This window comes from Amblyraja radiata, chromosome 5, assembly GCF_010909765.2.
Source record: "Amblyraja radiata isolate CabotCenter1 chromosome 5, sAmbRad1.1.pri, whole genome shotgun sequence".
Lineage (NCBI taxonomy): Eukaryota > Metazoa > Chordata > Chondrichthyes > Rajiformes > Rajidae > Amblyraja > Amblyraja radiata.
In genome coordinates, this window is record NC_045960.1 from 45,718,124 (window position 1) to 45,744,400 (window position 26,277).

Genomic DNA, 26,277 nt, shown 5'->3' on the forward strand with positions numbered 1-26,277 from the left:
TTTTGGAAATGCTAAAGCTGTGTTGCCTTTGGTTTGGAAATGCTAAAGCTGTGATGCCTTTGGTTTGGAAATGCTAAAGCTGTGTTGCCTTTGGTTTGGAAATGCTGAAGCTGTGTTGCCTTTGGTTTGGAAATGCTGAAGCTGTGTTGCCTTTGGTTTGGAAATGCTAAAGCTGTGTTGCCTTTGGTTGGAAATGCTAAAGCTGTGTTGCCTAATTAAAGTTGCCTTGCCCAATTAAAGTTGCCTTGCCCAATTAAAGTTGCCTTGCCTAATTAAAGTTGCCTTGCCTTCTATATAATTAGAAGTCTAATCTTGACCACTTCCTGTTTGCGCTGTATATTGATTTTAGAAAAAAACGCTACCACGTACGTCTGTGATTTTTGGCCATCTTACTCAGTCCCCCTCCGCTCATCAGGTGCCGAAGAATTTTCCCATCAATGAAAAGTAAAAGAGTTATTAGTGTTTAAAAAATGTTGAGATTCGTTCTCCTGTCAATCACGCCATGGTGGGAGGAGGGAGGGACTATAAAATCCAGAAGTGTGGGCGTGGCTCAGTCTCTGCAAGATGGGGGAGGGAGAGGTCACGACTCGCTGTCTTTATTGGCCTTGCACCCTGCTTGAAATAGTGTGAAACTGCACTTGAATTTGGTGGCCTTGCACCATGCTTGAAGTGTAATGAAACTGCACTTGAATTTGGTGGCCTTGCACCCTGCTTAAAATGGAATTTCAAGGAATAGCTGTGAGTCAACTGCCAGCCCACCAGCCATGTGTCAGTGAGCTGCCAGCACAATAGGCTTGAGTGACTGAGCCGCCAGCCCAAGAATCCATTCGGCCCACAATGTCCATACTAGCCCTCTGGAAACCAGTCCCTTCAGCGCACAACACTCCAGAAAGCCCCCCACTGGCCACCAATATTGGAATTGGTGGAGAGGTGGAATATTGCGTTGGGGGACCAGCCCTCCCGTGTGATGCTGGGACCCAACGGGTCCCACTTAGTCTAGGATATCCTAAAACTGGGACACAAGAGTTAATTTTAACTGATAAATGTGCCTGTGGAATATGCTTTTTGAATTCCCATGCTTTACTTTAGTGACCTTAATATTTTTCAACAATTGATAAGATAGATAAGATAAGATAATCTTTATTGTCATTGTACAAGACAACGAAATTCTGTTGGAGCAGTCCTCCAGCTGCACAGGAATATAAGTATAAAAATACAATTTAAAAAAAAAGAACTATTAAAAAATTTAACTATAACCATAAACATACAGGAGTATTGGCGGGTGTGTGAGAGAGAGGGGGGGGATCAATGTGGGAGGGGGATAGAGTTCAGTAGTGTCACAGCTCTATGGTAGAAGCTGTTTTTCAGTCTTGTCGTGCGGGCGCTCAGTATCCTGTATCGTCTTCCTGAGGGCAGAAGGGTGAAGAGACAGTGTCCAGGGTGTGTGCTGTCTCTAAGGATGCCCTTGACCCTCCGGATGCAGCGGGTCCGGTAGATGTCCTCCAGACTGGGGAGCTGGGTGCCAGTGATCCTCTCAGCAGTCTTGATGACGCGTTGGAGAGCTTTCCTGTTCTCTGCGGTACAGCCAGAGTACCATACTGTGATGCAGTATGTAAGAACTGACTCAATGGCTGACCTGTAGAAGCTCACCAGCAGCTGTTGTGGGAGACGTGCCCTCTTCAAGCACCTCAGGAAGTGAAGCCTTTGTTGTCCTTTCTTGGCCGTCGCCGTGGTGTTGACGGTCCAGGTCAGGTCGTGGCTGATGTTGACCCCGAGGTACCTGATGTTCTGCCCAGCCTCCACTGACTCGCCGTTAATGGTGATGGGCTGATGGACGAAGGTCTTCGGTCTCCTCCTGAAGTCCAGGATCATCTCCTTTGTTTTTTTTGCGTTGAGGATCAGGTTGTTCTCACGGCTCCAGCTCACCAGGTTCTCTACCTCTGTCCTGTAGGCGGCCTCGTTGTTACTCGTGATCCTGCCTACCACGATGGTGTCATCTGCAAACTTAAATATGGTGTTGGCCTCGTGGGTGGGTTTGCAGTCGAGAGTGTAGAGGGAGAAGAGGAAGGGGCTCAACACACAGCCCTGTGGTGCACCGATGTTCAAGGTGATGCTGGAGGAGACCTGCCTCCCCATGCGCACAGTCTGTGGTCGGCCGGTGAGAAAGTCCAGGACCCAGCTGCTCAGGTGTGTGTTGAGGCCCAGGTGGTCCAGCTTAGTGACTAGTTTATGGGGGTGGATGGTGTTAAAGGCGGAGCTATAATCTATGAATAGCATCCGCACATAACTGTCCCGCTGGTCAAGGTGTGTCAGGGTGGAGTGGAGGGCCAGTGACACTGCGTCCTCCGTCGACCTGTTTGCCCTATAGGCAAATTGGTGGTGGTCTAAAGAGGGGGGGATGCTGGTCTTCAAGTGTCCCAATACCAGACGTTCGAAGCACTTCATCACCACCGGTGTCAGCACCACTGGCCGATAGTCATTGAGGGACCTGATGGCTGATTGTTTTGGCACAGGGATGATTGTGGCTGTCTTGAGGCATGTGGGGACGGAGGCCTGCAGCAGGGATGTGTTAAACAGGTCCGTGAGCACCGCAGTCAGCTCCCCTGCGCAGTGCTTCAGAACCCGCCCTGGTACTCCGTCAGGTCCGGTGGCCTTGTTGGGGTTGATGTGCTGCAGGGTCCGTCTCACGTCGTGGGGGCTCAGAGTCAGCACTGGTGGTGAGGGTCCCTGCTGTGCCCGTGTGTTGTCACTGCTGTCGGCGCAATCAAACCTGGCAAAGAAACAGTTCAGGTCGTCAGGGAGGGATGAGCTTTGTGCGTGTGTGGAGCTGTTGTAGCCGGTGATGGTTCTGATGCCCTGCCACACGCGTCGAGAGTCTGAGCTGTTAAAATGCTCCTCGATACGCTTCGTGTAGCGGTGCTTTGCTTCCCTGATGCCCTTCCTCAGACTGGACCTTGCTGTTCTGTAGGCCTCTGCATCACCTGAGTGGAAAGCTGCATCCTGGACCTTCAGCAGACCAGTTACAGCGCCATTCATCCATGGCTTATGGTTGGGGAGTGTCAGTATTGTCCTCTGTGTGGTGACACTATTCATACAGAAGGTGATGTAATCCAATACTGATGAGGTGTAGGTGTTGAGGTCTGTGTGGTTGTTGTGAGTGGCAGCCTGTTTAAAGATGTCCCAATCAGTGTACTCAAAGCAGTTCTGTAGCCTGTCCATGGCTCCTTCTGGCCAGACCATGATGGTGCGAACTGTTGGCTTTGTCCTTGCAATGAGGGGTCTGTATGCAGGTGTTAAGTACAGACTGATGTGATCGGATCGGCCAAGATGGGGGCAGGGGGACGCTTTGTAGCTCTTGGCGATGTTGCAGTAGACCTGGTCCAAGATATTATTTCCTCTGGTCGGAAAATCAATAAACTGGTGAAATGTTGGCATTACAGTCTTCAGCTTGGCGTGATTGAAGTCTCCTGCTATTAAAAACACGCCGTCTGGGTGGTTGTTTTTCAGCTGGTGGATAGCATCATGCAGACTAGCCAGTGCTAATTTAGCGTTAGCTTGCGGTGGTATGTAAACAGCAGTGAGGAACACCACTGTAAACTCCCTTGGCAGATAAAACGGTCTACATTTCACTGTAATAAACTCTAAGTCCGGGGAGCAAAAAGTCTCAACAATGTCAGTGGTGGTGCACCATGAGTTACACACATATATGCACACACCACCGCCTTTATCCTTACCGGAGTCAGCTGTTCGGTCTGCTCGATAAACAGTCCGACCTGCTAGCTCAATAGCAGCGTCAGGGATGTTCGGATTCAGCCAGGTTTCGGTAAAGAAGAAAGCACAGCTACTTATCCTGTTTGAGTGAAGCCTCAGTCTGAGTTCGTCGATCTTATTGACAATGGACTGGGCGTTCGCTATAAACAGGCTGGGCAAAGCTGGTCGGTCCGGTGAGCTCCTCAGCCTAACGTGGATGCCGGCCCGCTTGCCCCGCTTTTGCTTCCTCTCCCGTCTTTCCCGTCTCCGTCCCCGTCTGTCCCGCTTGCTGCCGCACTTGCTGCTTCGGCTCGTTGTCCAGGCAGGCACCGTTGTGCGGAGAAGCTCCTCCACTATAGCAGGTGGAGGGGGTGGAATGTAGGTTGTACTCCGAATGTTCAAGATGCGCATTCGGTTATAAGTTATGTTCGCTATGTTCGTTCCCACTTGAAGGGAAAGGCTCACAGTGCAGCAAGTAAACATTAAAAAAAACACGAAAAACACTAAAAACCGGCAACTAGAGGGAGAGCTCCGGGCCGCTGCGACTGTGCGCGCCGCCATCTTTCTCAATTGTGCACCAGTAACCGTGCGACCTATGAATTGTCTATCCCTGTACAACTTCATCATTAATGACAAAAATAAACAATGTCCCTGCTTTTTAAGGAAAAGAAAACGTTGCACAAATCTTTAATGCCTTAATGATTTTCCCCAGAGTGCAAGCAGCGGTGCCCTTTAATCTTTAATTCGTGAAGACTCCAGAAAATTATTTGGTAGGTTGACAACCCTAATTTATAATAACTATTCAAACATACTGGAATGATAATCTCCGTGGAAGCAATTGATTATTATTAAACAATCAATGCTGACCTTTTAATTTTCTTCAGAACGCATCTATAAATGCATATTTTCATCCTTGGATTGTTTATGTATTTCATAAATATTCCCAAGCTATTCCTTTATGAGTAAAATCTAATCCATTCTGACCTTTAATTTCTTTGTGAAAACACTAAATATGGGGAATTTTCAAACAGTATATTTACAAAGTCCACAAATGATCTCAGTATAACGGGAACCTGGCTTTAGAAAAAAATCATGCTGACCTTTAAAATACTTTTTTAAATTAAAGATTTGACTTTTTTTCTGTTTATCTGCATAAACCACAAATATCTCAAAGATAATTTATTGCAAATATTTTAGACGAAAATACTGGGCAAAATAGATAGATATTAACACATCTTCATAATGTGTCCCAAGAAGAATTGATATTTAAATGTGTTTAAATTCCATTATGTTTGTAATGCTGTCAAAATTTATTGAGAAGGTATTACAGACATCATTTCAAAATAGGAGAAACAGTTCTGTAATGATATTCACAGCATTTTGGGAAACTGTTTTTCAAAATTTTAGAATTGCAGAATAATACTGAGACATCGTAATGAAGCATAGCTCTGTGACTGGAAACGAGTTCAGCACAGATTTCATGTGGTACAGAAAGGTTCAACTGTGGCTTCTTCCCATGGGAAAGAAAATTGATGCAATGTTTCCATTGTTCTATTTTTACATACTTTGTTATTAATGGCTTGGATCTCAATAGACCTTGGTCATACACTGTATTCCTATTGTCGTTCGTCATTTTGTTAATGATTTGAATGAAGGAATTAAATGGAATAATTTGTAAATGTGGTAAATAAATTTGAAAGACATTAATAAATTGTACAAGGGACTAAATCGTTTGACACAAATTGCTGGTGGATAAACCAAGGGATATGTTCATTGTCTTTCAACTTAGATAAGTACAAGTATGCTTATATCTTCCACCATTACATTGCTTTCACGAGTGCCGATTCCTCCTTGTGTTTAGATTTCAGAAATCCTAACACTTAGTTAGGACTAAATTTATCTGCAGTTATAGCTCCACCTCTTCATATAATCCATCTCCACTGGTTCCTACAATAATCTAATGAAGTCTCCATTCATTAGATGAGCATCCAGAATTTGCTTATATTGCACCAAGGCATTGCTAGGGAAACATTTGGGTTTTTATTGTTAACTGCAAGGTATGGTCAAGTTTCAGGCAATAAATCAATTGCCTGGTCCTGGTCAAAATGTTCAGTCCAGTTCAAAAAATTGTCACTGGTAATTACCATGATGTTGGTGTTGGGGACCAAGTACAGGTATTAATTCTATTAATTCAAGGATCGAGACAAGGTGCAGCATATGGGTGGCCCAGTGGCACAGCGGTAGAGTTGCTGCCTAACAGAGAATGCTGGAGATGAGGGTTCGATCCCAACTATGGGTGCTGTCTGTACGGAGTTTGTATGTTCTCCCCATGACCTGCGTGGGTTTTCTCCGAAATCTTTGGTTTCCTTCCACACTCCAAAGAAGTACAGGTATGTAGGTTAATTGGCTTGGTAAAAGTAAAAATTGGCCCTAGTTGGTGTAGGATGGTATTAATATGCAGGGATTGCTGGTTGGCATGGACCCGGTGGGGCGAAGAGCCTGGTTCCGTGCTGTATCTCTAAACTAAAACTAAACTAATCAGAACATTGGGCTTTATTACTCATCATTACTTTACAGTTATGTAACACAAACATTGCTTACCTGAGTGAACTTGAATCTTAACTGGCCCTGCTCTAAGACAGCACAAGTTATGGACAGTTGTGAATATAACCAAATACTGTGGACTAATCAGGACTAAAAATAAAAGGATCCTTGATGAGATAGATGGAAATAAGTGGTCCAGAAATGGGCAAAATGATAAAGGGGACAAGGATTCAAGACTATAGGAGCAATAACTGCAGTTACATTTGGTACAGTTGAAGGACAAAATAAAAATGGACAATCAGTTGGATAAAATCTAGTTTTCAAAGCTTTTAGGGTGATTCCCGAGAAGTGGATCATTTAATCAGAGGACTATGAGACCCAGCAGAAGTCGATAAGGTTGTCAGATCAGGTTGCAGATGGTGAAAACCATTTTAAAACTATCATTTCATTGGCACCCCTTTAGATTTCAGCAAGGGGAAATTATCTTCATACCGAGAGGGAAATCACTCAGTTTGGCAGACATGAAGATATTATTGATGACAAAGATAAGGTCAAGAGTGATTGAGCAACCTCCCAATGCAGAGGTACTGCAATGGACACCGTGGGAGATGGGAAAGGAGGTCTGAGAGACTGGCTAAAGCTAGGCTGCTGTATGTTTGGAAAACCAAATTTGTTCTGTAGCAATCAAGTAGGCAATGTACCTCTTCCCTACAGATTTGAATGCTAATATCCATTGGACATTACTGTAGTATAATTAGAACAGTCAGCATTGCCTGTTATCTGCATTGGGAATGCAATTAACTATTATTAGGTATTTTGCATAATTGGAGTTCAGTACAATAAAAGACTAACAGGAGCTATACTGAAAATTGCTATTTACTGCATAGGAGCCAGAATGAGCGAGAATGACCACTGTACAATACGAATGAAAACATATTTAAGGAATTCAGATTTGAAAGCCTGAGACATTTGTGTGATATTATTAAATTAATAATTTGGAAGCAGAATTAGGACAGAATTAACATAGAAGAAGCAATGTTTTATGTTGATAAATGTGATGAAATAGTTCATGAGGTTCGTGGACAAATAAATCATAAGCAATGTTTGGAGACGTGAATTGGATGTGTTCCATTGTGCAGTCACATGTGGGAAGCTGTTTAACTGTTCAAATCATGATTTAAATTCTAATCAGTGCTGGGGTTTTTAGGAGCATGACTGGTGGGATTAGAATAAGGTATTAATGATAACAGTACAGCTCTGAAAAATGGGAGGGCAATGTGTGCATAACTGCAAAGCAAAAATTGAGATATTGAGATATTGAACAGAGAGCAGGGAAATGTACAACTAAATAATAAAGATTATTTCATAATGACATGAAAATGATATTTTAAAAGCAATTAAGTGAGCAAAAGGCAAAATTTACTTTTCTTATTTATTCAGTTCCATCTCACTTAGGGAAGAAATTTCATATTCAGCAACATATTATTTATTGAACTTTATGGCCATTATAGTTTCCTATAATTCACAATGATATTAAAGGCATTTCAAAGATATTTCAGTAAATTAAATATAATGCTTATTTAAGCAAAGATTTGTGAAAGTGATGACAGTTCCTGAAATCCAAAATTACATATAATGAACTGTTTTCTCTGGAGCGTTGGAGGCTGAAGGGAGATCTGATAGAAGTATATACAATTATGAGTCTGATACTGCTGAGTTACTACAGCACCTTGTGTTTCTTCTATGGAAAATTAAAATCTGGATATGGATTATGTGCAGGCGGAGGAGATTATTTTAACCTGGCATTATGTTCGGCACAGCCATAGTCGGCCGAATGGCCTGTTCCTATGCTCTACATTTCTATGTTCTATAAGTTTTTTGTTTTGCTTCCATCAGGAAATCAGTCGCTGTTTCATTTGTGAAATGTTTTATGGATTTTACGTTGCATTGATGTTCATGGTAAAAAATAACCAAAACATAAACATTATATGGATTGAATTTGCCAGCTCTTGGAAACATGAACAAGCTTTACAAAGCAAAAGGAGATGTAATGTGACAATAATGCATGCCGTCCGCCATTCTGGAATTCATTCTGACCCGTGCGACAATGAAGAATGGAATAAACATTGAAAAGTGTGGGCACCATATTTCTTGGCACAACAGGTTAAGCATCTGCAATATGTCTTCTTTCTGCAGGGAGGACAAAAGGCAGCCAATGCCAACAATTGGAGAAATTAATGCAACGGCATAACAACTTATTTGACCTGTAGGAAAGAACTGCAGATGATGGTTTAAATCAAAGGTAGACACAAAATGCTGGAGTAACTCAGCAGGACAGGCAGCATCTCTGGAGAGAAGGAATGGGTGACGTTTCAGGTCAAGATCTGAAGAAGGGTCTTGACCCGAAACGTCACGCATTCCTTCTCTCCAGAGATGCTGCCTGTCCCGCTGAGTTACTCAAGCATTTTGTGTCTAACTTCGTTGACCTCATCAATGAATGCATCATTAAATAAGTAATTTTACCCGTCGCTGTAGACAGTTTTTATTTAACACACCCCAGTAACACTCCAATCAATAATGTTTTACTGGTCAGGTTCCCTTTGAAGTCTATGCTTGTCCAACCATAATGCAATATCAATGACCAATTCCTCCAAATCCCACAGTCCAAAGAAGCGCACCGACCTGAAACGTCACCCATCCTTTTTCTCCAGAGATGCAGCCTGACCTGTTGAGTTACTCCAGCACTTTGTGTCTAACCTCCAATTATAAAACAGCTCTAGCTACTAGCAGCTTCACAAATTCAGTACTGGTGTGCAAGCTCAGACCTCTGGAATTCTGCCACTGGAGCTGTCGAAGTAGGTCATCAAAGGGATTCACTTGCATTCTGAACTGCTTAATAGGCTTTTCAACGGTGTTGGTCAGATTGTTGAACCATTTTTGGGGGAGAAAGAATTGGAATCCAAACAATAGCTCTCATTCTGTGTTGCTGGAGTAGATTTTCAGCCCGCTCACCCCAAGCATTATCACTCATGCTGAGTTTCAAGGTAAGATTAGCCTATTCACACAGTAGACTTCTGGGGTGGCACAGTGGCACAGTGCGGGGCGGCACAATATTAGTGTTGCTGTACCAAAGAACCAGAGACCTGGGTTCAATACCGACTATCGATCCATATGTGGTCTATACGGAGTTTGTATGTTCTCCCTGAGACCGTGTGGGTTTTCTCTGGGAGATCCGATTTCTCCCACACTCCAAAGACGTACAGGTTTGTAGGTTAATTGGCTTTGGTAAAATTGTAAATTGTCCCTAGTGTGCAGGATAATGTACAGCAGGATCACTGGTCGGTGCGGACTCGATAAGTCGAAGGGCCTGTTTCCGCTATACTCATACCAGACCTACTCAGTGTCATTTTCCAAAACATTCTAAAATGCCCTCCTCTGAAAATCAGTACCCCTTCACTACCTCAGAACACCAGTGCAAGCAGAGACGCACCAAGGATCGTCAATGGGGGACTTCAATGAGGTTACTGTGCATTTTGTGATCAATTTAAGTAATTGACTTAGAATGGAAGTATGATTGACCGAGTTGTCACTCTGCTGTGTACGGAAAACTGGAATTCACGAAACTACTACAGAAGTGTTAGTATTTCAGACAAGATGGTGAATCTTCTCTTTAATAATAGTGAAAATGTTCAGAAGGTGAATAGTACCAATAATGGAAGGTAGACAAAAATGCCGGAGGAATAGGTGACGTTCTGGGTTGAGACCCTTCTTCAGTCTAATAATAATGGTGCCAATAATGGTGTTAGTGAAAAGGCTAGGAAGCAAAATGGAACAAAGTCAGCCTAGAAGAAGGGGTTGACCCATTGGTATAGGAATCATGGAGGAGCATTTTAAATCATATTTTGCTGTTTTCAATTAAAAGCTGACATTAAGCAGTTTCGTCCTAGCCTGTTTCTGGACTAACAATTAAAACTATAATTTTAAAAGATTTCCACGCAGCCAGGTTTTAAATATTATTGATGGCTTTAAAAAGTACACTGCAACCAGCCCAGGCAGCGTCTCTCTGTACAAGGTTTGGAAGGTAGTTATCAATGTTTTAACTAGGATGTAATCTTCTTGGGTTAATTGTGGGTTGGATTTTTCATGGGGAAACGAGTGAATAAACTCATGAGTGAGTGTACTGTTTGATTCACTTCTACCCCATTCATGACATTGGACCTAGTCTATGGAACTGATGCACTATAATAGAAAGGTTAAACGAAAACTTACTGTTTGAAGTTTGATCTTTATTTTATGAGACGTTGAAGTGAGGGACGACGTGAAGAACCCGCCAGCCCACATGAGCGTCATTCTTCAAAGCAACTGTATGAAAACACAGACCACTTGCACGAACTTAAACTATAGAAAGATTAATTACACTTGACTTACCGAATGATCTTTATGAGATTCAGGGTTGGACATCAAATAAAGATCAAACGCAAACGGTAAGTTTTCGTTTAATCTTTCTATTTTATATCAAAGTCTCGTGATGAGACTATGTGAAGCCTTCGAAGCTCTGTGGTTTCATGCAGTAAACCAATCTGTGTGTGAAACACTTAACCAGATAAACCATAAATGGTAGAAAAGACATGGGTTATTAACAACATGATGCTAACTTACATACATGTACATTGGCCTTAATCGGACCACAGTCCCAATTGCCTTTGGGTTAGCCAATAGCTCATGCAACACTGTTCAGAATTCTATCTGCAATCATCCAGACATGTTCAACGAAAATTTATAACTTCTGAAAGTGCGCTTATCTGAGACTCCTGCTGTTGCAAGAAGATATCAAAGGGAAAAACCATTCTATTGGCTGCTAATGAGCCAGCCTCCCTGGTAGAGTGAGACTTGACATTATTTGAATTCATTCCCGCTTTTAGCTGCTTACACTCTATCCATCTTGAAATAGTCTGCACCAACAATCTCTTGTGAAATTATTAAATAACTATGAAGAAACTATCCTTCATTTCATAGGTACTAGTAAGCTCAATGCACCTTTTTACACAATCAACACCCCCAATATATGATCTGGCGGATATGCTGTCAACTCCAACTTACTCAACCGTGCCCATTTGCTTTATGAGTTCATTCATAATAGCTATTCTTATGTCAGATATGACCCAGAGATCCAGCCAGAGATTGTGTAAAGACTGTGCTCTTTGTGCTGAAATCAGTTTTCATAAGCATAATTAACTTAAAAGATACTGCTTCAACATTAGGAATACAATGGATGAATATCTCCATAATAATTTATACTGATTACACATTCCACACTACTTTGAATCTAAGCTTTAGAGAAATCATATAAAATACACCTTTCATAACCTTAGTTACCAGTGGGTGAATAACCAATCATTTGTTGTCCCACTTATAGAACAAGATACAAAGACAAAACAGCAAGAGCAATGTCAATTGCACTATAACATAATCGCTTCTCTTAAAGCCAAAATGAAAGAACCACAAATCTTTGCTACTTTTGTTTAATGTTGCTCACATGTGTCTCTTTACAAACTTCCCATACAACCATGCAGAGCTAGCTGCACGAGAAATAGGCTGAACTAGCCACCACTCGTGTCTTCGAGCAAATATAGGAGCTTCTTCGACAGACTTATCTACAATGGATGCTCTGGGTGAGTAGGCCAAAATGACACTACTATAATTCATGTCGTCTATAAATTCTGTGACAAAATGCCCTTTAGATCTGAGTAGGGCAGCATTAACATTAGAATCTTTGTAAATAGCCTGTAAATAGCTGAAGTCAACCCCTTAGGTAGAACCTAAAATTTCCAACAATGGCCTTGCCATAAAACACCAGATACATCTGTGCCTCTGGTATATTGATATGGAAAGGTATGCATCTTCAATACCTGTGAGGTTATCCAATAAATGTGAGATTATCCATTTTGGTGGCAAAAACAGGAAAGCAGACTATTATCTAAATGGTGGCCGACTAGGAAAAGGGGAGATGCAGCGAGACCTGGGTGTCATGGTACACCAGTCATTGAAAGTAGGCATGCAGGTGCAGCAGGCAGTGAAGAAAGCGAATGGTATGTTAGCTTTCATAGCAAAAGGATTTGAGTATAGGAGCAGGGAGGTTCTACTGCAGTTGTACAGGGTTTTGGTGAGACCACACCTGGAGTATTGTGTACAGTTTTGGTCTCCAAATCTGAGGAAGGACATTATTGCCCTAGAGGGAGTGCAGAGAAGGTTCACCAGACTGATTCCTGGGATGTCAGGACTGTCTTATGAAGAAAGACTGGATAGACTTGGTTTATACTCTCTAGAATTTAGGAGATTGAGAGGGGATCTTATAGAAACTTATAAAATTCTTAAGGGGTTCGACAGGCTAGATGCAGGAAGATTGCTCCCGATGTTGGGGAAGTCCAGGACAAGGGGTCACAGCTTAAGGATAAGGGGGAAATCCTTTAAAACCGAGATGAGAAGAACTTTTTTCACACAGAGAGTGGTGAATCTCTGGAACTCTCTGCCACAGAGGGTAGTCGAGGCCAGTTCATTGGCTATATTTAAGAGGGAGTTAGATGTGGCCCTTGTGGCTAAGGGGATCAGAGGGTATGGAGAGAAGGCAGGTACGGGATACTGAGTTGGATGATCAGCCATGAACATATTGAATGGCGGTGCAGGCTCGAAGGGCCGAATGGCCTACTCCTGCACCTAATTTCTATGTTTCTATGTTTTCAAGATCGATTGGGGTCCTAAATCCTCTGTAATCAGCTAAATTGCTGAATGACAATTATCCATCTTAAACTGGTTATACCAACCACATGATCAGACTAGCCAAATCCAAGCCTGATTTGGCATCCTCCATTTTTCTTCAACCTTGAGAAAATATTAGAATATACCCCTCTAGTTCTTGGGCAGACTACTCATCCTTTGTGAGATCTCTGTTTTCACTTGGATAGCCATAGTTTCCTCTTTGAACCATAAGTAAGGAAATCTTGGCTTCTCTTGCCGCAGGGGAATTATTTAACCAGAAAACTGAATCTTATAACCGTTTATGATTTGTAAAATGGAAAATTCGGAGGTTATCTGTCCCCACCTGTTTGTCGAACCATCTCACCTATTTCCGACTTGAATATCGACAGCACATCTCATGTGACTAATGTAATAACATTCGCATACTCAGCAAACTTCACCTCATTGTTGCCTTGCTGTCCATGACGAGACAGATGGTGACTGTAGATGTGATCAAGGCAGTTTCTGAGAAAGCCCTTGCTATAAAAACCACCAAGACTGCTAATAGAATAATTGACAAAAGGTGATATCACCACAACCCCCTCCCCCCCCCCCCCTCCCCCCCCCCCCTCCCCCCCCCCCCCCCCCTCCCCCCCCCCCTCCCTGCCATGAAGATCCAGCAATCCCTGAGACAGACACCAACAAAAATTTGCCTCAGGCAGAAGACTAATAATCAACTGATCTTAGATTTTGCTCTATTTCCTTGCACAGACATCCTGACCCGCCGGGAACAATACTGAGTATGAGGAGAGTGCTGCATCCATGGTGATCATGGAATAAAAGCTCTGGCTTGGTTAATTGTGTAGACCTGGTGCTCCAAACCAGCCTCAGTGAAGCGGTATCTGCCACTCACTCAGTAGAGATGATATGTATGCATGTAAATGGAGTCTTACCCTCCAAGGGTGTATTTACCACTCCCACCGCAGCCTTGAAATTATTTTGCACTAAATTAACATAAATTGGATAGACCTCAGGCCTATGCCATCCTAACACAATTGAGTTTAGACTGCAAATACACAAAAGTGCTAAAGTGTCTACTGTAAATCAGACAGCAGAATTCCCTCTACTGACCTTGCAAAGGCCGAATCCTTCCCCGAGAAAACTCCCAACTTTCTGGGGTATAAGGCCTTTTGACTTGTTTTGCTTCCACTGGTGACATAAACCTACCAAGCTCCAGTGTCTGACAGAATCATAACATATGTCAGATCCTTATGATTAGAGTTGAAGCGTACCATCCACTTGATGTTCCCAGTCAATTCTTCACCGTCAGAGTCACCACGAATCCTCAACAGCCCTGCTCAGAGTGGAAAATATCATAATGCAAACCTGAACCAGGAATTGCTCCACAGTCGTCTGACTGGAAACACCTATCTCAGTCGCCAATGTGCACAACACATTCTCTTCGACCAGTCTCTCAATCAGGAATTCTGGTATTGAGAGCTTACAGATTAACATTATATATATACTTACTATTTACAACATGAACCTGCAAGTCAGATAAAAAATGCTACATGCCAGATCGGCCTTCTGCTGGTAACTGCCTATCCCCGAGAGGATGGCAAATTATGTTCCAGCAGGCTGGCAACTCTACTAGCCGAGCAGAAAGAATTAACCATGTGTTGAGGAAAACCTCAAACTACCTCACTCTACTGAGCAGTCTGATAAACTTGATCACAGATGTTGAGACAGTGCTTCCCTGGCCAATATGTTCCATATGGACAGCCAGTTTCAAGATGGTCTACCCTGAACCAGGGTAGCCAAACTGTTCCTACTTGGAACTTACAGAGGTTGCTATGCAAGGCACCCTGCCAATGTCTGCATCAACCTGCTCTTCTCTGGAGACAGTGAAAGGTACTAGACAGCCCATGCTGCCTGTAAATCCAAACCCGGGGTGACAGACTACTCCATTTCAGAGTTAGTAAAGAGACCTTACCTGCCAGCGTCTCTGAGCCCAGGTCGCCCTCCTTGTTGGAGCTTCAGCGAAGTTCCATTGCAAACCATGTCTGACCACATCTTCAGCCCCATGCTTGCCAAACAGTTCCCTTACGGAGCCAAAAGTGACATTGCTGTGCAAGACACACCTGCCAGCATTTCTGAGCCCAATGGGACAGACTGCTCCTTCGGCCTAAAGCCTCTTTGGAGCCTTGCTGGAGCTTACTGTGCAGGTCACGCTACCAGTTACTCCCAGCCTGGTTAGACAGGCTGCTCTTTCGGCCCCTTCTGCTCCTTCGGAGCCTTAGCGAAGCCCACTGAACAGGCCGCGCCGCTATTACTGCAAGCTTGGTTCAACAGGCTGCTCTTGCGGGGCCAGCTAGTGACTCCTGACTGCTCCTTTCCGGAGCTTCAACGGAGGTAGCTGCATGGACCGCGCCTGTCAGCTGCTCGAGTCCAGCCGCCTGCTCCCATTCAGAGCCTCCAAAAGCGGTAGCTGTACAGACCGCGCCCATCAGCTGCTCAAGTCCAGCCACCTGCTTCAGTTCGGAGCCTCCAATGGCGTTAGCTGTACGGTCCATGCCCGTCAGCTTCTCCGGGCCCCCTGCACCTACTTTTGGAGCAGCGGCCCGTTCCTAAAAAAAAATTTGTTCTTATCTGCTGGAGCAGTTTCGAACTGCTCCTAATCCTGCGCCATGCATCGACATAATGACGCGCATGCGGGCTGGCGGGTTCTTCACGTAGTCTTCGATATCACGAAACTTCGATATAAAATACTATATTCGGCACTCTGTATATTCCCCTCTGCTGTATTTATTGTACTGAAGTTTGAACTAATTGCATCAATGTATGGTATATCTGAAGTCTAGATAAGTCCGATTAAAGATAGTCCGAGGGTCTCCATTGAGATAGATGGTAGCTCTGGATTGTAAACGGCCTGCGGCTGTCCAGCAAAATAAAATGGTGTCAGTTCTCCACGTTGCAAATACCTCCAGCTCAATCCTGGCAAAATCTCAGCCTTGCTGCTGCTCTATGCTTGCAATTGGACATTGAGAAAGTTGTATCGTTCAATGAAAATGTCTTATTTGAAAATGTTACATTTTACAAGTGATTTCCTCCCACCTTTCAGTGGTGTATTGCTCCCTGAACACGTTGAGCGACTTGGATTCTTCCAGAGAGACCTTCTCCCTCTCTTCATCAGTCCGGTAGCTTGCTGAATGTATATGATCTGTTCATTCTACCAATCATCAGGAGAAAGAAAATGAGCATGTTAGGTTTATACTGCTTGCCTTCATCCGGTGGGGAATTGAGTAAAGGTAAAAAATAGAGTTTAATTTAGTTTATTATTGTCACATGTACCGAGGTACAGTGCAAAGCTCTTTTGTTGTATGCTATCCAGTCAGTGGAAAGACTATACATGATTACAATCAAGCCGTCCACAGTGTACAGTGAGAGTGATGTTCTGGAGCTTGTTAAGCTCTAGATCTAAAATAAATGCAGTGGGAGTGAGATGGTTGTTATTTTAACATTGGGCAAAATAGTTAAGAGGAATGTGTGTTATCAGGAAAAGCACATCTAGCTACTGACCCGGTATCCCTCAATTTACACTTCACTCAAATTGACCACCCACTCTCAATCCAAGGTGATATTAGACAAGTGCAATTACAGAAAATATAATGGCATTAATGTGCAGGTTACAACATATTCCATCCCTATCCCCTCTTGAGAAAATTCATTGTGTATTATCACCAGCAGTCTTTGCTTTATAAAACAAAGTTGTTTTAGGGTCAAGCTTATTATGCAAGTCCAGAATCACATTAGCTGAAACGAGTTATGACATCAAATTTGTTTCACCAAAAATAAAACCCACCTGTTTTTAACAACTATTGGTTTCACGACAACCACCTGTGATAAAACTGTTTTTTATTCAATTCATTATTCAACTTTTGATTTTCAAGGTTGGCACGGTGGCGCAGCAGTAGAGTTCCTGCCTTACAGAGCCAGAGACTTGATTTGATTTGATTTAATTTATTGTCATTGTCTTCAATGAAGAGACAACAAAATTATTTTTCCCTTACAATCATACAAAAAAAATAAAATTTAAAAAAAAACACAAAACACAAAACCCAGCATTCCACAACACGAACATCCCCACAGCGGCACCAAAGTTCCCCACTGTGAGGGAAGGAACCAAAGTCCAGTCAACCTCCTCACTGATGTTCCCCAATGTTCACCCGTGGTTGGGGCCTCCCGAGCACCCTGTAGTCGCCGCTAGGGGCGGTCCGATGTTCAGGCCCTCTCGCCGGGAACCTTTCGTCGGCCATCTTCCACCGGAATCCGCGGCTCCCGATAAACACAGGCCGCGATGTCCACAGACCCAGGTTCAATCCTGGCTACAGGTGCTGTCTGTACAGTCTGTACATTCTCCCTGTGACCGCGTGGGTTTTCCCCGGGTGGTCCTGTTTCCTCCCACACTCCACAGACGTACAGGCTTGTAGGTTAATTGGCTTCAGTAAAGATTGTAAATTGTCTCTAGTGTATAGGATAGCGCTAGTGTACGGGGGTGGCTGGTTGGTGTGGACTCGGTGTGCCGAAGGTGCTCTTTCCGTGCTGTATCTCTAAGCTAAACTAATCTAACTGTTTTCATTCAAGTCCCTATATTTACACACCTCCAGATGGATAATTTCATCATTAACTGAGCAGCTCTGAAAGTAATTATGCCACTAGACACCCTTGGTTTCCATTCTATCATTGACATTATATGCCCTTTCTTATCACTGCCTCTCTTCCTCATTACATTTTTCCTCTTTTCATGAAGGGTTATTAACTCTTGTTTCTCTCCACAGAAATTATGTGACCTCGAGTTCCTCCAACATTTTCTCTTTTTATTCCAAAAATTAAAGAGAGGGTCAGAAGATGGTTTGATAGAGAAATCTGATAGTTAAATTTAACACATTTAAACTGTTAGCATAAAGCTTAGCCATATCATTATTGCAATCTTTATTTCTTTATTAAAACCCAAATACAAAGGCTTTGTATCTCCTATTATCTTCAATGCACAATTTAGATGTAAAATAGTAAGATTAAACGAGAACTTACCAGTTTGAAGTTTGATCTGTATTTTATGAGGAGTTACGATGAGGGTATTACGTGAAGAACCCGCTCAGTGCGCAGGCGCGGCATACTTCCAAGCAGCGGTGTGGAATCACAGATAGACACAGTTATTTTGAAGTAAACATAGTAAAGATAAGGAGACATCAATTTATTAGTTTGATCCATATAATGAGGGTGGGAGCGGAGGGCACGTAATACCCTCATCGTAACTCCTCATAAAATACAGATCAAACTTCAAACTGGTAAGTTCTCGTTTAATCTTACTATTTTACTTCGGAGTCACGTGAGTGACTACGTGAAGATTTCAAAGCTCTGTGATTTCAAACCGTGTAACAGTTTCATTTCACTCACTGCCGAAGTTCTTGAGGGAGGAAGTGTTAGCGTAATGAACCAATGAGTCTATTTGTAGAAAAACACAATGGTATTTTTTAAACAATAACAACAAAGAATTAAGTTGCTCCCCTGGGCTTAAATTAAATATTTGCAGTTCGTAAATCTTTACTGCAAATAAACCAGGTTTTGCCAACGGCTTATTATAAAATTTCTGAACGGTCTTTTCCCTTCCCACCATCCTGCTGTAGCCAGGATGTGGTCTATAGGCATGTCCATTCTTTAGCCGTCGACATGGATGCTGCCCTGGTGGAATAATATTTGTACATGTTAGTGTTTATCCCAGCAGTTTCTAGCACCTGCTTGAGCCATCTCGCAATGGTTTGGCTCGTACCCCACCATAAGGTTTTTGTGACTGACCCACAAGGCTTTTCATCTCCCTCGAATATTCTGGTTGTGTCTATGTAGGATAGTAGGTAGGTCATGGCACATAACCGTGGTTCTGGTGGGTAAGCCACGACTGGATTAGGTGTTCCTGGTCTGCTCTGTTTGACCAGTCGCTGGATAACGCCAGATCTGGTCTGGAGCTGTGATCATGTTGTCCAGTCGCAATAGGTGTAGTGACTGGACCCTCTGAGCGGATACAAGTGCCATCAACATGAGCGTCTTTAGTGTAGCTTGCTCGAGGCCGGGGGATCTGGCTGGTGGCCATTCCCTGAGATATGTCAGGACCACACTGATATCCCAAATATGGGTATACCTGGGCTTAGGGCTTGATATTGTAAATGCCCTTCATCAGTTTTACCACCAGTGGATGGGATCCCATCGCCTGTTGTCCTGGCGCTGGTTTGAGATAAGAAGAAAGAGCACTCTGCGCTGTGTTGATGGCACTGTAGCTGATCCCTACATCGTGGTGTAGATGGCCAGGAACTCCAGTATGTTGGTGGCTGTAGCTGTTGCGTATGTTGTCCCTGTTTCCTGGCAGTACTTCTCCCTTTTTTGATGCTGGTTAAGTACTGCCTCTTGGTGGATGTTCGAAGGGATGCCGACATGGTGGTGATGGTTTGTTTGGACAATCCCAGTTCCAGGTAAGGTCTGTTCAAACTTGCAACCCAGGCGTTTAATTTTCTCATGGCATGGGTGTTTAGCTTACCTGGTAGGTAAGTAGCTGATAGCCAAATATGTCTTTCGACACACCATTGCCAAATCATGTTGACCAATTTGTCGCATGATAATGATTTTATGCCACCCATATGGTTAATATAAGCCATCACCGTAGTATTTATCAATTTGTAACCGAACATGCAAGTGCTGCATATTAGATACATATGCTTTTAAACCATAAAAGGCGCCCAACATCTCTAGATAGTTAATGCCCAGTGTAAGTAGTAATGATGACTCTAGTTTAGTCCATCTACCACTTGTGCTGGATATGGAGTTAGTCGCTCCCCAGCCTTGAGCACTGGCATCTGTTTGAATAACTAAAGTAGGGTTAGTGATAAAGATAGGGCTGAAACTATGCCAAACGTTTTCTGCCCACCACTGTAGCTCTGATATTGCTTCAGTGGGTAAGTTCATGACACGATCATAGTGACCTGTATGTCGTTTTATTGCCCGTACCTTTGCTCTCTGTAAATTTTTTGATAGTGCAAAGGTCCGAATTGTGTAGCCGGAAATGCTGCTACCATTTCCCCAATTACTCTTGCTACTTGTCGAATAGTTGGTCGCTCGTTGACCATTAATTTGTTGCATGATTGTGCTAATTCAACCATTTTTGCCTTTGGCAAGGTAACAGTCATATGGACTGAGTTAATTGTGAAACCCAGGTAGTCCATGATAGTGGATGGCTTCAACTTAGATTTATCTGGATGTAGGACGAACCCCAGAGTTTCGAGGAGCTGTTTTGTATCAGATACTGCTGCCACAGTCAATTCCATCGTTTTCCCTACTATCAGAATATCCTCCAGATATGCCATGACAATATGTTTTTGTTTTCTTAGTATTGCCATGGCTGGGTTCAATGTTTTGGTGAATAATCTTGGGCTGAAGTTCGCCCATAGGGCAATGCTTTGTACCATCCAGATAAATTTTAGGTATCTGCGATGATCCTTGTATATGGGTACTAGATAGTAAGCATCTTTAAGATAAATGCTTGCCATGAAGTGTCCTTTGGAATTCAGTTGTTTGGCAGTAACATATGTCTCCATTTTGAAATGTACATACTTAACAAATTTGTTTAGTGATGTTAAGTCAATGATGATGTGACAGCCACCATCTTTTTTGGTTTTAGTGAATATATTCGATACAAATTCCAAAGGTTCATGTTTGGTCTTTTCGATGACCCCCTTTGTGATAAGTCTCACCAGTTCAGCTTGTCCCTCACGTTTCTCTTTGACGGAGGGAGAAATACCCTTTGGGGCCATTGTTGAACTGGCGGCGTTTTTTCTGACATGAATTGTATTTTATATCCTGTAATGTTGTTGAGTATATACTTGTCACTCGTGACCATACCCCATGCTTCTTTAAACAAGTGTAATATCCCCCCTGTTAATAAAGCACCCTTATTCTCTATATGCTGGTAGGGACCAGACCCACCTACCTCCATGGTTATTGGCGATTCTGTTTCTTCATTTTCCTGAAGATTTTGTTCTGACGTGCTGGCGATGTTGGGGGGAGGCGCATTTTCCAGAGGGTCCGCTGCGGGCCCTGATCTAAAAGATCTTTGGGGATAATATGCGGACCCCAAGCGTTCACCAGTCCCATATTGCGGACGTCGACTGGTGGATGCCGTGGGGTGCTGCCGCTTGGGTATCGGAGGTCTTGGTTTGCTCGTCCCGGGGCCTGCCCTCATTAGGCCGAAGGTTTTTGATGCTTCCTGCATCTCCTTCAGTTTTTTATTGAAATCTTTCCAAAATAGCAGCGCGTCCGTCTCCGCAGCTGGGGCTTTACACAAGCCAGCAAATTTGGGATTGAGGGCAGGTCTTATGTTTTCCTCCGGAGATTGTTGATCTCAAATTGTGTGGTACACATTAATGCCAGCACATCCTGCTGGCAGGTATCCATCTCCGTGGTCTCCACGGAACGAGCAAAGGCTGTGATGGCCGACGTCAGGAGCCTTAGGATCCGCTGTAGCTTGAGTTCTTGGGTCCGGATGTGTGACCCACATGCCCCCAGATTTGGCTGTTGACACTTTTTACTTTGAGGGCCTCACCGTTTTCTGGTGCTGTGTTGTTTCAGCACCTCAGCGAGCACCTTTTCCAGTAATGGTTGATGCTGGCCGCCATTCTTGGTTCCAGCGGTTCTCCAGCCCGTGGGGTTGCTACAAGCGGTCCATCACACCCAACAGCTCTTCATGATCCTGCACCCCTGGCATACTCCCGAATTCGTCCGCCTGCCCCTGTTCCAGACCAGCCCAGCCCTGGTCACCAATGCTAGCCTCCAGTAATGAGGGAGCAGAGGGCAGTGCATGAAGCACTGTGGAGGGGGTGCCTGACCTCCCTCCGCGAGAGCGCTCTTTCTGCGCATCTCGCTGGAGCTGCTCCAATTGCTGTTGGATGCAGCTCAGGCGGCTGTCTCTCCTCCATTTAGGTGGAGACATGTCCCCGTCCGACGAATCGGACGCCACCGGCCGGATGCCTGTTCGGATGGCTAGACATCCAGCCCGCAGTTCAGGCACTAGCGGGACTGGGCTCGGCGCGGTGATGGGGATAGCGGAGCGCCCGGTAATTGTTCCTACCGCCTTCTTCTGGAGCTTTTGTGCCTTGTAGTAGCGAGAGCGCCCCTCAAGCAGCGCGTCTCGCAGGCACCTGCTCCGTGAGCCGCTCCAGCGTCTCAGGCGGCTCTCTCTCCCCCCGTGCGGGTGGAGAGACGTCCCATCCGACATCGGGAACACCTGCCGGATGCCTCTCGAGTGGCTATGTGTCCAGCCCGCTGCTTCAGGTACTAGCAGGCTGGCCTCGGCACGGTGTCGGGGAATTACGGAACACCGGGTAACGCTCCTGCCGCCTGTTGCTGCCCCCCTCCCCAACGGGAATACGTTCCTCCTTGAACAGGGGACAGTTTTGTTCCAGAGCCTTTTTCTCTGCCTGTAAAAAACACAAGCAGAAAAAGGCTCACCTGTAAAAGAAAACCCGACCTCAGGGTACTCACCTGACGGTCCGGTTCATTCTGTATCGGGAGAGCCTAACTCCCGTTGCAGGCCGCTGTTGCACTGCTGGCGTAATGCCGCGCCTGCGCACTGAGCGGGTTCTTCACGTAGTCACTCACGTGACTCCGAAGTAAAATTAGATATGAAGCTCCATTCTATGTTTTCAAATATCCAGCAAAATAATAACACTTGAAAACTGGATGAGTTTAAATAGAGTCTTGCTTGTTGCCCCACCATAGGTTTACCAACATTCAGTCTAAATATTACAAGAATATTGGCCATTCTTTAGAAGAAAATAGTTTTGAGGTTTAATGATGTGACAATAGGTAGAAACAGACATGGAACTGATGGTCTTGAGAATTTCCTCTACTGTTGATTAAGATCCTGGTTTATCCTTGTCTACATTCTCACTTTATAGATTATATTTTAAGAGGGAACTGCAGATGCTGAAAAAATCTAAAGTAGACAAAAAATGCTGGAGAAACTCAGCGGGTGAGGAAACATCTAGAGAGAAGGAATAGGCGATGTTTATGGTCGAGACTTCAGACTGAAGAAGGGTCTCGACCCGAAACGTCGCCTATTCCTTCTCTCTAGATGCTACCTCACCCGTTGAGTTTCTCCAGCATATTTTGTCTACTTATAGATTATATACTTCAGTTGTAGAAAAGGCGACATTCTCCAAAACATGCAAGTTCAACTCTTGCACCTATCCGATCCCCTTCTGTTGTTCCAGTACTCTTTTGTTACTTAGCACCAAATGTGCCCAGGAATTTAGGTTCCATCAGTTAACAATACAACAGCATTTTCCCAGAAATACTTTCTAGCAGTTAGCACTCACTGCATGAAGAACCTTCCCGAACTCAGTTCCAGCACCATTTATTAGAGCATTAAATGTCCTATTTTTATAATGTGATAATTTTACTTTAATATTCAGAAGTTCTTCTCTGTAACATTCATGATTTTATCAACCTTATGGGATTACCCGAGTTCCATCACATCAGGATCACCAAATAAAGTATTAATAATATACCCTGGGGGTTGTATACAATGTATACATTGTGTATGCAAGTAAAGAATCTCACTATGCTTAGTCACATGTGACAATAAAGTATTCCTATTCCTATTCCTATCCTATTGTAGCTGATAGCATAGAGACTTGTCAAGAGAAGAGTCCTCAACCAAAGGAGATCAGAGCAGAGGCCTGTGAATTTGATCCCTTTTCTGCCATTTCCCATCTATACACAATTCCCTCCAGCAAAAGTGCTTAAATATATATCGTTTAATGTATCCCTTGCTGAATTTAACTAAGTTAAGCAGGGACTGACATTTAAAAATTCAGATCGAAGCGGTAGAATTTGGCCTTTTGAAATGTGGAGTTGATAATAGTGTATTGGAATATTGTGGGCTATTAGAAATAATTTTAAAGTGACGTGGTGTAGGGGTTTTGTTTTTCCCTTTACTCCACAAAAGGATTCCCCTAGGTTCTAGACCTCGGAATTATGGTGGGATATGATAAAAGGTTGAATTGACCAGAGTGTGCCGATGAGAGAAAACAGAAACCAAGATGGACTCAAAGCAAGTCTAAAATTTACAGGCTTTATTAAACAATGAGAAATCGAATCTCACCAACACTACACAATGCGTGGCTAAACTTATGCTTTAAACTAAAACTATGGACGAAAACTATCGGGCACGTCGTAAAACTTACTTTAACACAAGTTACTTGCAAGCATACTCCCCCTTGACCTTTCTCCCCTCAACCTCCTATTTCGGGAAATTCACCAGGTCACCAGGATACTCACAGCGAAGTCGATGCAGGCCCACGAGCTGTCCAGCAGAGCAGGAAGAGCAGGAAGAGAGAGAGAGTTCTGGCTTGACTTCGGCTTTTATACCTGAGCTTCCTTTGAAACCCCCAGGTGGTCCTCTGGATAGAAGGGGTTCTTTTGATGTTTCCCAGTTTCGATCTGGCATGAACAATAGGCTTCCGATGATAAGGGGTTTGCTGATGTCATGATCCCTCAGCCTGATCGTTATCATCCCCGATGGTGATTGTGCTTGTGCTGGCCTGTTTACCACCGTCTGCTGAGGCTTGGTTCCTCCCTTTGTGTATCCAAGAGAATCTCGTTATCTCCGTCTCAGCCTTTCCTGTTCACACCGTTGTGTGATGTCCAAGTCCACAGGCCAGACGGGTTTGATTCTTGATGTGTATTGGGGGGGTTTTTCCGTTGCAGCCAGCAAATTTGTCTTTTAAGATATCCATGTGCTTATTCAATTTCTTCCATAATTTTGGAGGATTTGCCCAAATAACTTACATGCCCCTACGACACGTCCAGGCTCGCACGGACCGTGTCGATTGACAAAGTTAGTGGGCAATCCTCCAGCCTCAAGAGCTGTAAACACTCCTGGTGAGAAGGTGAAATTATGTACCCCGAAAGCCCCCTTAATCGCTAAACTAGGCCCTCGAAGCACATTAACTTACACTATACACATTTTACTTTACATCAATCCCACAAACCATACAGTACCCTCACGACCATTCCCTGAAAATGCAGGGATTACAACTTATGTACAAAAACTATTGCACTAGAGTACAGACATTTTTACAGTGATGGGGTGTTGTTACGGTGACGTCGGGCGGCTCGATTTACCAGCCGTTGTAATTTGGCCATCCTCCTCCGCCTTTTAAATTTGCAATTAATGCATAGCAAATACACCACAATTATCATCTGGCAGATGATCAGAACATGGGACACGATGCGGACCCATGCTGGTACTATGATCCAGGACTCCAGGTCCCACCAACTTGGAGACTTGATCTCTTCGATCTCCCTGGCGATATCCAGAGTCTTTTGTTCCAGGGAGAAGAAGTGTTTGTGCGACAACTCGACCGCCACCAGCAACTCTTTTAATTTTTCATTCACTGGGGGAATATCATACCCAAAATGGGCAACATAGTCAAATAAGTCAGTTACATTTTCTCGTACCGAGAGGTGAACCGAAGAAGGTTCCGGGATGGGTAATATTCGCTGCTGTGCCACATGGACTTCTGCCCTGGGTTTAAAGCAGAAGCTGCTGTGCGGTATCGGGCACCACAGCTGTGATCCGTGCTGATACCGCTGGGCACTTGTGGTGACACAGTACGTCCCACTGCCTATATACGCCACCTGTGGAGGGACATGGTCTGCCGCCATCGCCTCCATGGTGCAGTTTATAGGCTGTGCCCCAACAGTCCTGAACCCACACTGAGGCCTAGCCTCAGCGCCCATGTGCTGGGGACACAGGATTACCTGTGCTCCCCGGCTCCGACAACCCAAAAGGTCAATGCCTGTCACAGCTTGCTCCCTCACTATGACATAGGGCGGGACCTTCCCGTAGCGAATATGCACCCCCCCACGAACAACTCCCACGTTCTCCACTCGGTACAGAGGAGCTGGTCGTGCCGAGGTTCCCATTACCGGGATTCGTACGACCACTCCCATTATGGTGTGATTGGATTTTCCGCAATCCACCGGTACCGGGTAGGCCTCGGAGGCCACACGAAGCTGACAAGGACTCAAAGTGCTGTTATAAGGGTGTAGCGCTGCTAGGTGCTGGTTGCTTATCCAGGAGGGGACCCGACCTTGCCTCAGGTCTTCCAGGTTGCTCCTCCCCTCCCCCAACAACCA